The sequence below is a fragment of the Meleagris gallopavo genome, chromosome 2 (genome assembly GCF_905368555.1).
Source record: "Meleagris gallopavo chromosome 2, MGAL_WU_HG_1.1, whole genome shotgun sequence".
NCBI lineage: Eukaryota > Metazoa > Chordata > Aves > Galliformes > Phasianidae > Meleagris > Meleagris gallopavo.
The window spans coordinates 99,458,407-99,472,522 of record NC_139405.1 but is presented as its reverse complement, the minus strand read 5'-3'; the positions used below and the strand labels follow the sequence as shown (position 1 = coordinate 99,472,522).

General features: G+C 36.3%; 1 protein-coding gene and 1 long non-coding RNA gene across 13 annotated transcripts in view; one reads left to right on the top strand and one right to left on the bottom strand.

Moving 5' to 3' along the window:
- The window catches only part of LOC146545101 (uncharacterized), a 62,959-nt gene that overhangs the window by 40,351 nt on the left and 8,492 nt on the right, over positions 1–14,116 (top strand). The gene's annotated exons all lie outside the window — the stretch shown is intronic.
- KCNS3 (potassium voltage-gated channel modifier subfamily S member 3) overlaps positions 7,821–14,116 on the bottom strand; it is a 444,844-nt gene continuing 438,548 nt past the window's right edge. For 8 of the 11 annotated variants that reach the window (XR_014881638.1, XR_014881642.1, XR_014881648.1 and 5 more), the window contains 3 exons: positions 13,036–13,171; positions 9,586–9,693; positions 7,821–8,169 (listed from right to left, as the gene is read on the bottom strand). The gene's annotated coding sequence lies outside the window, so the exon portion shown is untranslated. Of the gene's footprint in view, positions 8,170–9,585; positions 9,694–13,035; positions 13,172–13,612; positions 13,721–14,116 lie in introns of all 11 variants that reach the window. The other 3 variants (XR_014881646.1, XR_014881641.1, XR_014881640.1) reach the window with 2 other exon arrangements.

Here is a 14,116-nt window from a genome sequence, read left to right as displayed (position 1 = left end):
CAGATTTTTAAATATTGATAGAGAAAGCATAAGCTATTAGACCACAACTTGACCGTAGACTTGAAAAGAAATCTTTGTCATATCAGTGTGAAGACTGAATATCATCACAGTGTCATAGAATCACAGAATGGCTTAGGTTGAATGTATCCTTAAAGATCATCTTGCTCCATCCAGGCAGAATTTATCGTAATGGGTGACCTGATCATAGATGTTACTCCACTGGCAACAACTATGTACTACAGACCAGGCTGGCAAACTTGTTTGTTTTCCATTTTTGAAAGAAAACTATTCCTTTATTCCACTGAAAATTCTTCATGATGAAAATTTTCCAAGCAGTCTTAAGGGTTTATCACGTTGCTGCTAGGTTAATGATAGCAATTATTTTTATGTATCATGAAGTTATTTTTAAAATGTTTTCAGTAAGATGGGTCAGTCATTTCAGGAAGAACATCAGGGACTGCACTGTCTTTTTTTTTGAGAATTCTCACAGGCTCTCTGGTAGTGCTGGATCTGTAACAGAAGTTTAATAGATGGCTGACATACTTCTGACAGATGCTATTCATTTGATACATCTATGAATATTTTGGTTTTGGTGGTCTATTTAAGGCAATTACTATTAAATTGTCATAATTCATCATTGATTGTTACACAATGTTATCTGCAGTCTGGAAATATGCCCTTACTTTGGAATTAAAGCTAAGAGCTACAGGAAAATGATTGACCTTTTGACCCTGTCTTTAGCTTAGGACTAATTCTAAAGATTTCCATCATTAAAACACTAGTTCATCTCCACTGTTGCAAGATGTTGAGTGTTTGAATAACATTATTTCCCCTAACTGAATGCAGTACTGCAGGTGGAGTATAACAAAAGCAGACTGGAGAGGAACAACCTCCTCCCTTGCCCTGCTGGCCATGCTTCTTTTGACACAGCCTGGAATACAGCTGGTGTTACTTGCATGTTGTTCCTCAATACCTCCTTTTCCATTGCTTTTCCCTTAAATAGGATGTATTAGCTTGACAGACACTTCTGTTTTGTTGTTGTTGTTGTTGTTGTTGTTGTTTTTAATAACTGAAAATTGACCTCATCAGCTCAAAGATGAAGGTTGCACAAAGAAGAATGCCTAAGACAGGATGGTTAGGATGTTGGCCTGGCCATTAAATCTAACAAGTCCACTCAAGTCTTTCATGCTGTAGCATCAGCAATAGCAGTTGACATTATAAATTTTGCTCTTTCATATGAAGCAAATGGAAGACCTCATTTTGCAAGGCCTGTAGACAGTTTACATGAGGAAAAGGGCTCAGTAACAGTGGTGTTCAGTAAAGTGCTTGGCACATTTAAATTCCAGAAAAGAACAGATGAGTGTAATTGAATTCATACAAGATGGGCACACTATAATTTTACAGATCAGACCTATCTGTAGAGAATTTTGAAGGAGAATGTGATGTTATCTGTTCCACAGGGACACTAAATATCAAAGAATACTTGCATTCTAAGCTGATGTTTGCTCTGAGAAACACCAGCCATGTTGTCCCTCTCCACCATCATCTCAACAGACAATGTGTCTATTGTGTGATGATGACTGTACCCTACCTCTGACACACCTACGTGTCTGAGATTCTACCAAAAACCAGCAGCTCTCCTAAAAGTAAAACAGTCATGTTTAATTAAGGCTTTATGAAAGGATAAAGGTAAAAATTATTTGCATTACCCTCTAAAACAGCATCTGCTTTATGCCCTTCTCTGCATCTTCAGCCTTAAGGTTTCCATCTAAAATTTCTTAAGGCTGAGCCTTTCTGTGGAGCTAGGACATGGGCATGGAGACAAACTACAGTATGCCAGACCTGCTCCAGAAAGGCATGTTTTATCAAGTGTTCCCTGGGGCACCTTGCCTTCCCTGCCCCAAGAATGAGTGTTTGTGGCTTACCGACACAAAGATTTGAAACTGTGTGACCTTGTGTGATTTACTGCCACTTTTTCCCCCTTGTTCCTTACTTGCTTTCCCTGGGGAAAGCTGAGATACTAAAACTTCAGTGTAAACAAAATAATCTTGTTTTACAGCAAACAAATTAATCAACCACCAAGTGCCACCAAATATGTCAGTTTGGTATGTCTATCTTGCATTAGTACTAGGAACAAGTATGTCTGCTAGAAAATTACTTTGCATCAGGCCTGAAAAAAAAGCTAAGAAAAACAACTACAGAGAAAAAGGAGTAAAGAAAAACCTGTGCTGTGCAGTAAAGTATCCCAAATCATAGCACTCACTAGGGAATAAATGCAGACCAAAAGGGTCAAACAATGGGATCTTCCCGAGCATCTTTCTTGGAAGCGCCTCTAATGGTTGTGCATATATCCAGGGCGAGCTGACTGCTGCTTCTGCAGCCTGAGAGGAATGTTTATGGAAACTAAAAGAGGCCAAACTATGGGGAATAAGGGATGTTTAGAGTGAGAGAGTCTGTTAAGCACCAAAATGTTTCCCTGCAGATGTGTGGGAATGGATCAAAATGGAATGGTTTTCCTTTGATATATGAGCAAGAGCAGGCAGTAAGATAGAGTACATTTGATGGAGATTTGAAATACTTCTGTTAAAAAGGAGAAAATTAAGAGTGGGCACATTACTACTCACTAACCTGTACTGCATGACAGTTATATCAGTTAAAGACTCTGCTCTTTGCTGTCCCTGGAAATCAGATTATATCAGCAAAGAAAATAATGCAGAGGAAAAAGGAATAATCAGTTGCTCTAAATTGCTTATTGTGTGTTTCAATAGTATCTGACATTTAAAGTGCTTCTGTTAGGAGAAGAAGTCACAGTAAAGGTCACAGGTTTGCAAAGTCTTAATAACCAATAAATGCATTCAGTTTTTTAGCTTAACTTTAGCTGTGCTCTTGAGCTAGAAGAGGGCTGATAATACACAGGGAATGGAGAAGAAGCACCTTGTACTGACCAGAGAGCCACAGTGTAGAAAAGGATTTTATCTTCTGTCAGTCAGGGAAAGAAGCCAAAACAAACTGAAATTAAATGTTCCTGCATGGGGTGGGAGCTGTCTTCTGAGAAGTGTATGCTTTTATTAAATTATGCTCCAATCTGTGGATCAGTAGTAACTATTGTAGCTGAAACCATGATGCAATTATGTAACCAAAATATAATTAGGCAAGAAAGTCCCATTTTGCAATGAGACATAATATCTTCTACTATATATCTTCTACAGCTAGACTTCCATGTAAAAATAAGACTTTGAAATGATGAATGATGGTCTGCAGTGTGGATTTTGTCATGTCAAGAGACACTTAGGCTCCCAGCACAGCCACTGTGGATAAATTAATTTGACCAAAGATAAAGGTGGGGTTCAGTTGATTAGACATATTTGAATAGTGTCATTTTAGGCAATGCCAGTGTATCTAGGGAATGCAACTTCCATGTGCATTTCTGCCAGCCCGTAACAGATGTTTTGGAAGCCCAAAGACAACTCAAATGACAATAGGTGCCCTAAGTTCAGATAGCTTTCTTATTCAGGGTGAAATGGACAGATATGCAGGCTCCAATGAATCCCTCTAGAGGTAGCAGAGCCTGTCTCCGCCGACTACTCAATACTAGTATGCATGCAAGCACCTACAAGAAAACATCTGAAATAAAGTGTGTTATTCTGAAGCTAAATCCTATCCCAATTATATAGAAGTGCAAAAACAGACACTGCAGCAAGAACATCACCTCAGACTCTGTTTCAAATATGTTGGGATTAACTGTAGCCATGGCTATCGAGTCTTTCAGCTGAAATACCCATTTAATTTGACTGACTTAATCCTACTGATGACGATAGCAGGAGGAAATAATCCTTCACTTAGGTAAGAAAGAAAATGAACACAGGCAACTGTTTGCATGCTGGGGCTATCTGTGAAGTGACTGTAGGGTCACCCTCCCTGACTATCCTGCAGCTGCCTCCATGGCTTGCTAGCTGAAGTCTGGGGCCCACTCTTGAATGTGAACATCAGCATGGAGAGTGATGGTTCTAGTTCTTCCGCTCTACCTGAGAATTTGAGTCTTCTTTTAACAAAGTTACTCTCAGCATCGCACTGGAAGAAAACGATACTATCATTATGGCTATTATTTCAATTTTAGAGGTGGAAAGTGGGCTGCAGGGAGGCAATATATTTAAGGTAACACTGTGACTATTGTAGACACACATAGCCCCAGGTGAGATCTTTAAAGCACCTCGGATTCTAATTTCCTTTGAAAATTTAGACACTGCATGTCTACGTGCTATTGAAAATTCCACCAGGGTCCTGTTGGCTGATTCATTGCCTAACTAGCTTGTAAAATCTGCTGTAGCTTGCTCAAGGTGACACAGAACTTCTAGATGCTAATTCTCAAATTGTTCTCTCTTCAGTTTGCTTTGACTTCAGTGAATAATCCTTTTCCTACCTGACTCTAATTCCAAATTCACTCCTGAAGTCCATCCAACACAAATGCACCATGGTGGTACAGAGTTCAGATAGTGAGTTCTGCTGCTATGTTTTCTTCCGAACATGGCAAAAGCTAAGGGGCTGCTGCTCATAGCCCTGCATTCACCTTGCATTTTTATCATCAAAAAATTTCCAACATACAGCCTTAGCACATTGCTATGGCTTGCTGATCCCATACATTTTTGTTAGCTACTTAAATACATCAAGGAAAATCGGTATCATGACTTTTATAGGTAGCTGTTTTACCACAGCTTCATAGAAAATCTTAAGGATAAATGTAAGTTTAATACCCAGCATAAATCTTTGATGCAAACATATCCAATTCCTGTTTTCTTCTAGAAACACGAGACACAGAGAACAATCCATCACTGTTTCCTTTGTAACCACATTCTCCAAACATGGAAACTGTGAAGAACATTCTTTTTGCTAAAGAAAATAAATTAATATCCTCATGGTTTATCTTTTAAAGTTTTTATAATACTTTTATGCGTCCTCTATATTTGATTTGTCAATGTCAATTTAAAGTGGATTTATCTTTAATTAGCAGTGTTGCTGTTAACTGACACTGTGTGAATTTAAAATAATGCAGTGAAATTGAGAGGGCAGATAAAAATTGCAAAATTGTTTGTTTACAGAATCTTTTTTTGATAAATTTCAAGTTATTAAAATGTTTGAGCCATTTATCAACTAGCTACTTTTAATGTAAAATTATAGTTATAAATTTAAGTGAAAAAATCCTTTTACTGAAGGTTCAGTTTTCTTTATGACAAACTGACCTGGGATTTGAGTAGACGTAATTGAAGATGGCACTAGTAAATATGAAATGGCTTCATCCACCAATGAGATAACGCTGTCTCTCAGGTTATCTCAGGAGAGATTGGCCTGTTGCCTGTAAGCTACTGCTCAGACACCTTATATGCCTACGACAATATATACAGAATGACAAAGTTTACAAAGAGAGATGTATTCTGAATGTCAGAAGTGACAAATTTCCTTGATATCTTCTATGATTTTCCAAAGCTATAAAATACTGTACAGGAGAATTAGCTTATAGCTTTGCTGTAATTTCCCTAGCTAGTAAATTCAAGCTCTTTCTCTGCATTTAAATGTGTTTTGTAATAGCAAGTTAACTTTATAGTTCTCTATGTTAGTTTAAAATTCAGGTCCTGATCTTGGGTGATGAAGTTAAGCAACTCTGAAGTTAGATGTAAAAGAGGATTTTGTGCTATTTCTAAGAACTGCTGCATCCTTAGAAAAACTATCAAAAAAAAAAAAAAAGAAACAAAAACAAAAAAACTATTTGCGTGTTACAAATAATCCACAAAAAAATCACAATGCAATTGTCATATCCAAAAGGAAAATAACATAGGATATCCATGAAAAATATCCCTGAGAAATTAATAAGGCCAATGCAAGCACTTGAAGGACTCGGAAGAAGCTGTAAATATTCAGATAGCTTTTTCCAGCATATCAATAATGTTGTGTTGTTTTCTGTCCATGTCGAGCCATTTTAAGACGTGTTATAGCAAATGCACAGTATTATATAATGTAATATTAGAAATGTCTTCACCTATTTCTCATAAATTTGTAAAGTTTTGGTCTTTAAAAAGCAGTTTCTATCTTATTTATTTATTTATTTATTTATTTATTTATTTATTTTAGTCTTAGCTAAAGATTTGCCAAGAATGATATTCAAGAAAACAAAATGGAACAGCTAACAATCCATAACCCACAGGGCCTTCCCACCACGTGTGCTTCTGGGAAAATAAAAGCTACCATACTGAAATAACTCATATGGCTCAAATTCACACAACTGCACTTTTTTTAAGAAAACACTTCTTGTTTGCTCTGCACATGCACATCAAAAAAACTATTTTTTAAATGGAAGAGTTCTAGGGAAAGGGAGAAAACGTGTTTTCAGTTTAATATGGAGAAAAGCTTTATGCAAAGCTGCATGCCTGCCAGCCCTTCACTGCCAGCAGTGAGACATCAAGGTGATAACTTTTTATGCAAGTCTAATGAAAACTGGCAGTGAAGCACAAGGATGAAACACAGCATTGTTGGTTCTGAAGAGAGACGGTTCTCAGAAAGGCATTCATATCTAAGCTCACTGTCCGTTCTGAGGTAGGAGCTACCTTTCTTCTGAACACAGACAAAGGCTCTACGTTCTGCCTACAACAAGGCACATCGGTAACTAGCATATAGTTAGAATAGCAGGGCACATTAAAGCTTGAGACCAAGTTGTTCTCATGTAATAGGTACATAAGTGATAAGTATAATTCTAATTTCATTTAAGTATACTTCCAAAATGCTATTAGATTATTTTTCATTTTTTCAAGTGCTAGGTTCATGTTATTGCTGTTAATACATAACTCAGTATAGCTGGGATCTGTAATCTATAGAATGTAGCCAAAAAAGGGTGAACTTCAAAAATACTCTTTTATTTATGTAAATTATTGAGCTCTGGTAAGACTGAGGAACTTATAAACTTCCATTGTCACACCTGTCAAACAGCTGATCCATAAGATTTATCCATAAGCTGTATATATCTTCTCAACAGTAAGATGGTGGTTGACATGTAGAGAAATGCAATAAGTTGTTAATAACTTTTATTCTTTGACAGATGTTTTCTTCTTGTACATAACATCCAAATGAATAGCGGTATAAGAGTATTAATTTTTCCTTAAGAAAGATCTGTTCCATTTGCTGTTCAGAACACATGACAGTTCTGCAGCATGTCGGATAAGCCCAGCTCACGTAGCTGACTCAGTGAGAATTAATATTCATTAAAAGCAATAATGAGGTGATATTGCCCTGATTTAGAGTACCTACTGATTTCGAGTAACTATTGTTACGGGAAGCTGGTAACAATAGTCAGTGCTGGGCCAGAATGCTCTATCTCGCTCTTAACTCAAGCATGCATGAGCATCAGTCCATGACTTACTAGGTCCTGCTGTTAATCCAGCACTGAGCATAATGAAGGGTGAATTTCCACTTCAGACTTGGTGCCTCTGCATATGACACAAAGCTATAGCTTACGATGTGTTACGTAAATTCCTTCATTGGCACACAGGGTCCAAAGGTCTAAAATGTCAGTGCTTAAATGTCTATTTGAATTGTAAGTAAATAGCCTAATATCCTGGGGCTGTTTTATCTCAAGCAGTTCGAAATAAGCTGAAGAACATTTGAAGATTTGTTAGTGCATTTTGGTATCCAAAACTATAAATAGACTTTCCAGCTATTTCAGGGTACTTCAATTGTTAACTAAGATTATATTAAAAAGGATTTCATGTAGCTGGAACTGGTAGAGGGAATGCCCAGGCAGATCTTTCCCATTCAATGATGAAAACAAAAGCAAGTTTCAATGATCAGTGATGATTTTATGAAAAAATTTATCACTTACAGTGGTCAATCAGGTACCCCTTGGGAATAATGTAGCATTAAGTATATTTATGAAGCAGCCAATACACAGAGAAACAGCTTGTAATTTAAAAGAAGACTTGCACCTCAGTGTTATACACTATAAAAGCAATTTGCTTCACAGATTCCTTCACACAATGTCTTTATTGTGAGTTTTCTTGTTTCCATATTGCAGAGAAGATCCTGAAAGTCCACACACTGAGCTGTGCAGGTCATTCAGCTTCTGCATCCAACAAATGCTCCATTCTACACGGAGCAGTTATCCGTGTAGAAACCAAGGGCCACTGCCTGCAGCCAGAAGGGAAAAGAATACAAACACAAAAAGATTAGTGGAATAAAAACAAAAAAAAATAAAAAACAGATTAGTGAAAGGACAAGATGCTTCCTGCTTGACTTTGATAGATCACTTTAGCTATGCTTAAAAGAATGAATTAAACAGCATGAAGGAATGTTCCCAAGCACAGGAGTTTGACTTACATGGTGAAACTGTTAAAATGACCCAAATTGGCATTGAAAGTCACCCAGAGGGTTTCTGCTTTGAAAGACAGTGTAGGCCTGTGGGAATTCCCAACAGGCAGTTTTGCTATAGGCACTATATTCTGGTGCTGAAGGCACTATATTCTGAAAAAAAAAAGAACTGAAGAAGAATAAGGCAGGCAGTATTCTGACCGTTGGCCTCCATGGCAGAGGGCAGCCCTGCATGCACTTAATACCTAGTGTAGATATTAGTACTGGTATCAGGAGGGCAGGCATCCTTGGCTCTCCATAAGCTAGGTTCAGCCTTGAGCTGGGCACACAAACCCCTTGTAACATTCCTGGGAAGAGTTATCAACTTGAGTTGATAGTTATCACACATTTCCCAGCAAAGTCTTAGACAACTAGCTAGAAGTCATTTCTGTTTGTGGCTGCCCTGAATTTCTGCAGAAAAATGCCTCCAATAACCTACGCAGCAAGTGATGGCAAAGCTCTCTTGGAGATTAAGTACCAGGTTCCAGTCCCAGCTCTGAACCATGTTTGTTTATTTTATTCACTAACTGTTTAACATTTAATACATAAACACTGCTTGGAACAAGAAAAGGAATCCACAGTTCGTCCTTTTTGGGCAAGTTTCCCGATAACAGGATTAAAATCTTGTGCTTATTCTTGCAAGTTCTGTTTAGTCCAATGACTCTTCAGTTCTTTGCTACACAGCGAGAAAGCTTCAAGGAAGATGGGAAATATCTGAAAGATCCTAAGATTGTCTCTAATTCAGATGGTCTCCAAAAGATGTTTTTGAACCTTTTCAGCATAAAAGCTCATGGGGGGTGTTCTCTATTCCCAGTGTGAATTACTCACAATATCCAATCTAGGTGGACTACAAATTAAGTGATTACTGCTTCTCTTTCCGGTGAATGAATTAGATAATCTCATAAAAGCTGTTGTTCTCATTCCCATAGATACATCATAGGTACATTTTGGATGCATTTGTATCAATTCTTACAGGGTTCTAAGTAGGAAGGTTAATGAAAGAGTCCCAGTTTGGATTTGTATGGTGCCACTTAAAGTGGGGTCCTAAATTCTGATTGGATGTGTAATGACATCTTAGTTACTGCACTGAAATGACAAACTGAAAGAAATGCAAGATTCAGAATGCACAGTGTGTATGTTGAGTATGTTTAGGTTAAACTAAGAAAACAAAGGTAGTAACCATCCATAAGAGACCACCTTCACAAGATCTTAGTCCTTAGTGTTGACAGTGTGCTGGCAGTATCTGAAAACAATTTCTTCCAACTCATTCTGCCTGGGTGATCAAAGAAAGCAGATTTTGAGGACCTGAAATTAAGAATGGTGCTTAGGTTCTGCATTTGGATAAACAAACAAGCAGCTAAATAAACAAACAACAACAAAACATTTGAGCACAGTCATTTTGAGCCTTCTTGTGGAAGGGTTAATAATGATCCTAAGGAAAAGTTTCTTCTAAGCTATCTTTTGGCTACCTAGTGAGTTCATTAGACTAATATTTTGTTTCTTCCACACCTTTAGAAATTTTGCTTGTTAAAAAAAGGTTTTCGTTCCATAAATAATTCTACTGCAAAATTTTAATTGTATTCTGGGAGCAATGTAAAATAGATCCCCAAAACGTCATGGCCTGTTGAGGGCATCAGAGAGGCTAAAGCTGGACTGAAGCATTCTGGGTTGGGCAAAATAAAGATGTGTGCTTCTTCAATTTATATTACTTCTGGGATTCTTTCCCCTTTTTAAGTAAGGAAGGCTGAAAGACAGTGTATCTGATTTAAGTTATTTTACTGTGTATTTCTGCCATACTTTGAGATATAAATAGCAGAATAAACAGTCAAGTACGCAAGCAAAGTTGAAAAGTCAAAGACCAATGCTTGTTTCTGCAGTATTTCTAGCTTGCACACACGCCAAGTGCAATATCATGTAACAAACAAATTCTTTATGAACAAGAACTAGATTTGGGGCTTCTTCATTTCCCACTGACTCCCCAACATTCTAAAAAAAAAAATTAAAAAAAACTGTAATAAAGTCACCAACGATTAACATAAGGGCAACCATATGTTTATGACTGAAATTCCAGAGGTAAAATAAAATATTCTTTTCCATTCTTAACCATTCTTATTCAATGTTCTGAAGTGGGACGATGTGCTTTATCTAGTATTTGTGTGCAAGTAATATTTATTATAAAATAATGATAGGCATAAGACTGTCTGCAGAGAATATTTGATTATGAATACTATTTATATGACACTTCTTTCTGACTATAAGCATAAAGAAATAGACAAGCTTGCACAGTGAAAACAACTTGAATAATTAGTGCCATTAGAATGCCAGTCTTTTAATGATCTCTACAGATACAAATAAATTAAAATAGATGTACTGATTGCTGAATAAATACTATCCTAACTGGGTTTTGATTTGAGGTTATGTCATCCAGATTTGTCTATCTATCTATCCAGAGAAAATCCTTTTCTCGTTATAATATCTGTCTATCTATCTGGATATCGTAATATCTATATAATGGCAATTATTATAATATCTAGATAGATAGATTTTATAATGGGTAAATAATTTTTATATGACCATTTCTATATGTGACCAAAGTATTTAGAATATTAGAAATATCTAGAATATCAAAAACATCTGTGACATGTACTTGAGCTCTAATGCACAAGATGATTTATAATTCTTCACTGCAAGGATGTAAATCTCTGCTGAAAGTATTGTGAAGAATCACATTCACATTCGTGACTTGAGATGAAGAAGAAAATAGAACTGCTTTACTTCACTTATTGCAATTTTAATAATACTGTAGCAATATTTGAATTTATTGTGTTCATATTCTGTCACTAATATACAAAGAGGGTTGAAGTCTGTTTTATAGACTTACTGCCCAGATGTCTTTGTTAATATACTCTGAATTTCTGCTCCTGTTTTGACTTTATTTATGTGTTTTGACTTATTTATTTCTATGGGAATTCCAGGTTCTCATGTCGACATTGAAGTGATTTCTTTTTAAAACCCTGATCTTTCATTGTTTTCTTGATTAATGGTAGAATTTGTGAATCTTGTAAATGTGACTGCAGTCTGAAAATGGAGACAGTTAATCTAGGAACACTTATTCTGCTGCTATTTAACCACAGTCTCCTGGGATGAGCTGAGTGGAAAGTATGGGATGTCAAAAACATTTACTATACTGGATGAGAAATTGGTATTAGGTTTCCTTTTGAGCTCCCTCCAAGCACTTGTGACGTTGGACTTATCCATTAGACTATGATCTCTGGAGTAACTTTTATAGGAGGTGAGCTGATAGATGCAAAAGATGAATGGTTGGCTAGAACGCATAAAGAATACAGCTTATCAAAACAAGTATAAAACAAGTATAGTTCTTCTACATTGATAGCTAAAAATGCTAATTACAAGTCTTAGGTCACCTGTAGAGGGGGAATCCTGATGACAAATAATGAGATCCAGCTTGCCACATAGTATGTTGCAGAGTAAAGAGTAAAACAGAGGTAATAAGGTAGCACTGCTTGAGATAAGCCAATGACAGCCTCTGTGACAAACTGCTTCCTATCTAGAGAAGTAGATAAGTAAGGAAAAGAACAGAGGAGAAGCAGGTGCGAGGTGACTTCCCCAAGGAAAATCGGTGACCAAATCAAACTCAGAGATCACACACTCCACATCAGTTTTTTTCACCCCATCTTGGATATTCATGTTATAGTGCGGAGGGCTGCTTTTTTTCTCAATTATCCAAATAATTTTTATGGCACTGAATATCCATTACAACAGCTATTGTTCACTAATAACTGTATAATGTTTATGTTTTGTCCTTATGTATCTGTGGTCTGCAGGTTTATAAGCATTTAATACAGAGCAAGCCTGGTTAAGCATAAGGGTGTCTATGCATTATTGAAATATGAATACACATTTGGTTATGTTTCTTTCTATTTAAATCTGTTTAACCCAGAACACAATCCTCATATGCAGTCAGTTAGATATGAGATTTCTGTCACAAATACTGGCTTTCAAAATCCTTGGGCAGAGTACATCATACAGAAAGGAAAACAGAATAGCTAGTTTTCTTCAGTAATAAAAAGTTTGCAGAAGGAAGCAATCTAAACCCTGCTCTGATCTGCAAGGAGAGCACTCTTTTCTCACTGTAGGAATAGTAAGATTAACAGAAAATAAGAATCACTGCTAGATGTTACTCTTTACTGGTTCTAGCACTCGGCAGAATTAACAAGAAATGTATCTCTCCTGAACATTTTAAAATTATTTTAGGTATTTTTATGCCTTTTATATACTGATGCACACTTTTACTCTATTTGCAGGGTTCCCGTTAAAAATATTCAGAATCATGACTTTTATCATAACGGCATCTGTCCCAAAATTCTTGTTTTGTAGCCAGGGATTTCATTAGAAGTTGCAAATGAAAGTGTTTCAAGATTATAAAAAGAAAATTATCATACTTCTTTTCCTCTAATAAAATGATTACTGTTATGAGGAAGAGAAATATTTCGGCAGTATGAGTGGCTCCTGACTGTGATAGCTCAAGACCATTTATGGAAATTTCCTTTAGTTTATGACAGGTATAACAGTATGGAGAATCTGACACCCTAATGTTCCATGTAGAATTATAGGAGATCTACTTACCAAAATATTTTATCGTATCTGGTAGCTTGGTAGTTTAAATTTGTTGTTACTGTGACTTTTTTTTTTTTTTTTTATCTATTCCACCTGAATGTCAGAAGGTCCTCTTTCTGTACGGAAGACAAACTTGATGATGTACCTAAATAAAAAAGAAAGCTAAACATTTTGCTCAAAACAAAAGTGTGCCATGTCTGAGAAAAGGGGCTTAGCATTCTTTCTTTTCAACCTTTACCGTCATAACATTCCCAGTAATGAGCCAATTTACATAGGGCTTTGATTACATTGGATGAGAAGGGGATGTAATGGATGATGTGAATATCACTCCATTGAGCTCTTCAGCTATTATCTCTTCCCATCAAATGCAAATCACTAACCATATTACAGTTTAAAGTCTCTCTTTTTTTATATATTACAATAAATCATCTGAGACGGCTTAAGGAATCAGAATTTTAGATTTTATTTTCTTCCTTGAAGCATAAATTCAACTCAGCTTAAATCAAGTAGTTGAGCTGAGATTCCTGTTTTGCATGTTGGTCTGCCAATTCTCAGCAACAAAGTGAATGTAAAACAAAACCAGTACCTCAGTATGTGATTGCATTTTATTGTAAATAATTTCAGTAGTGCCATAAAGCTACTTGGAGAGTGAATGTCAATTGAAGGTAAGTCTCTAAAATGCTTGCACTGCAAACTTAAGAAAAAAGAGCAAATCAATTTAACATGCAAAAAGCAAAGAAATAAGACATAAAAATTTTGCAGTCGTGCATTTAAATATTTAAATGTCACCTATAGCATAGTCATTAATCATAGAAATACAAACAGGAAGAGCAACTCCAGAATGAAGACTTGATAGTTCTGGTAAGTTTGGAAAGTAGATGTCACCCTGTACCTTGTTACTGAGTACTGAAGAAAATCTGAAGTCTCAAAGTGAAATACAATAAGAACTGCATCTTCTCATTTCATATGTTAACAGGGTATTTTATATGGCTCTAATTTGGTCTCAGATGACTTGAAAATTGCTCTAGCATGAAGCATTGAAGGTGATAATACAAAATACAAATTTTTTCAATATCTGTTTCTCAATTTG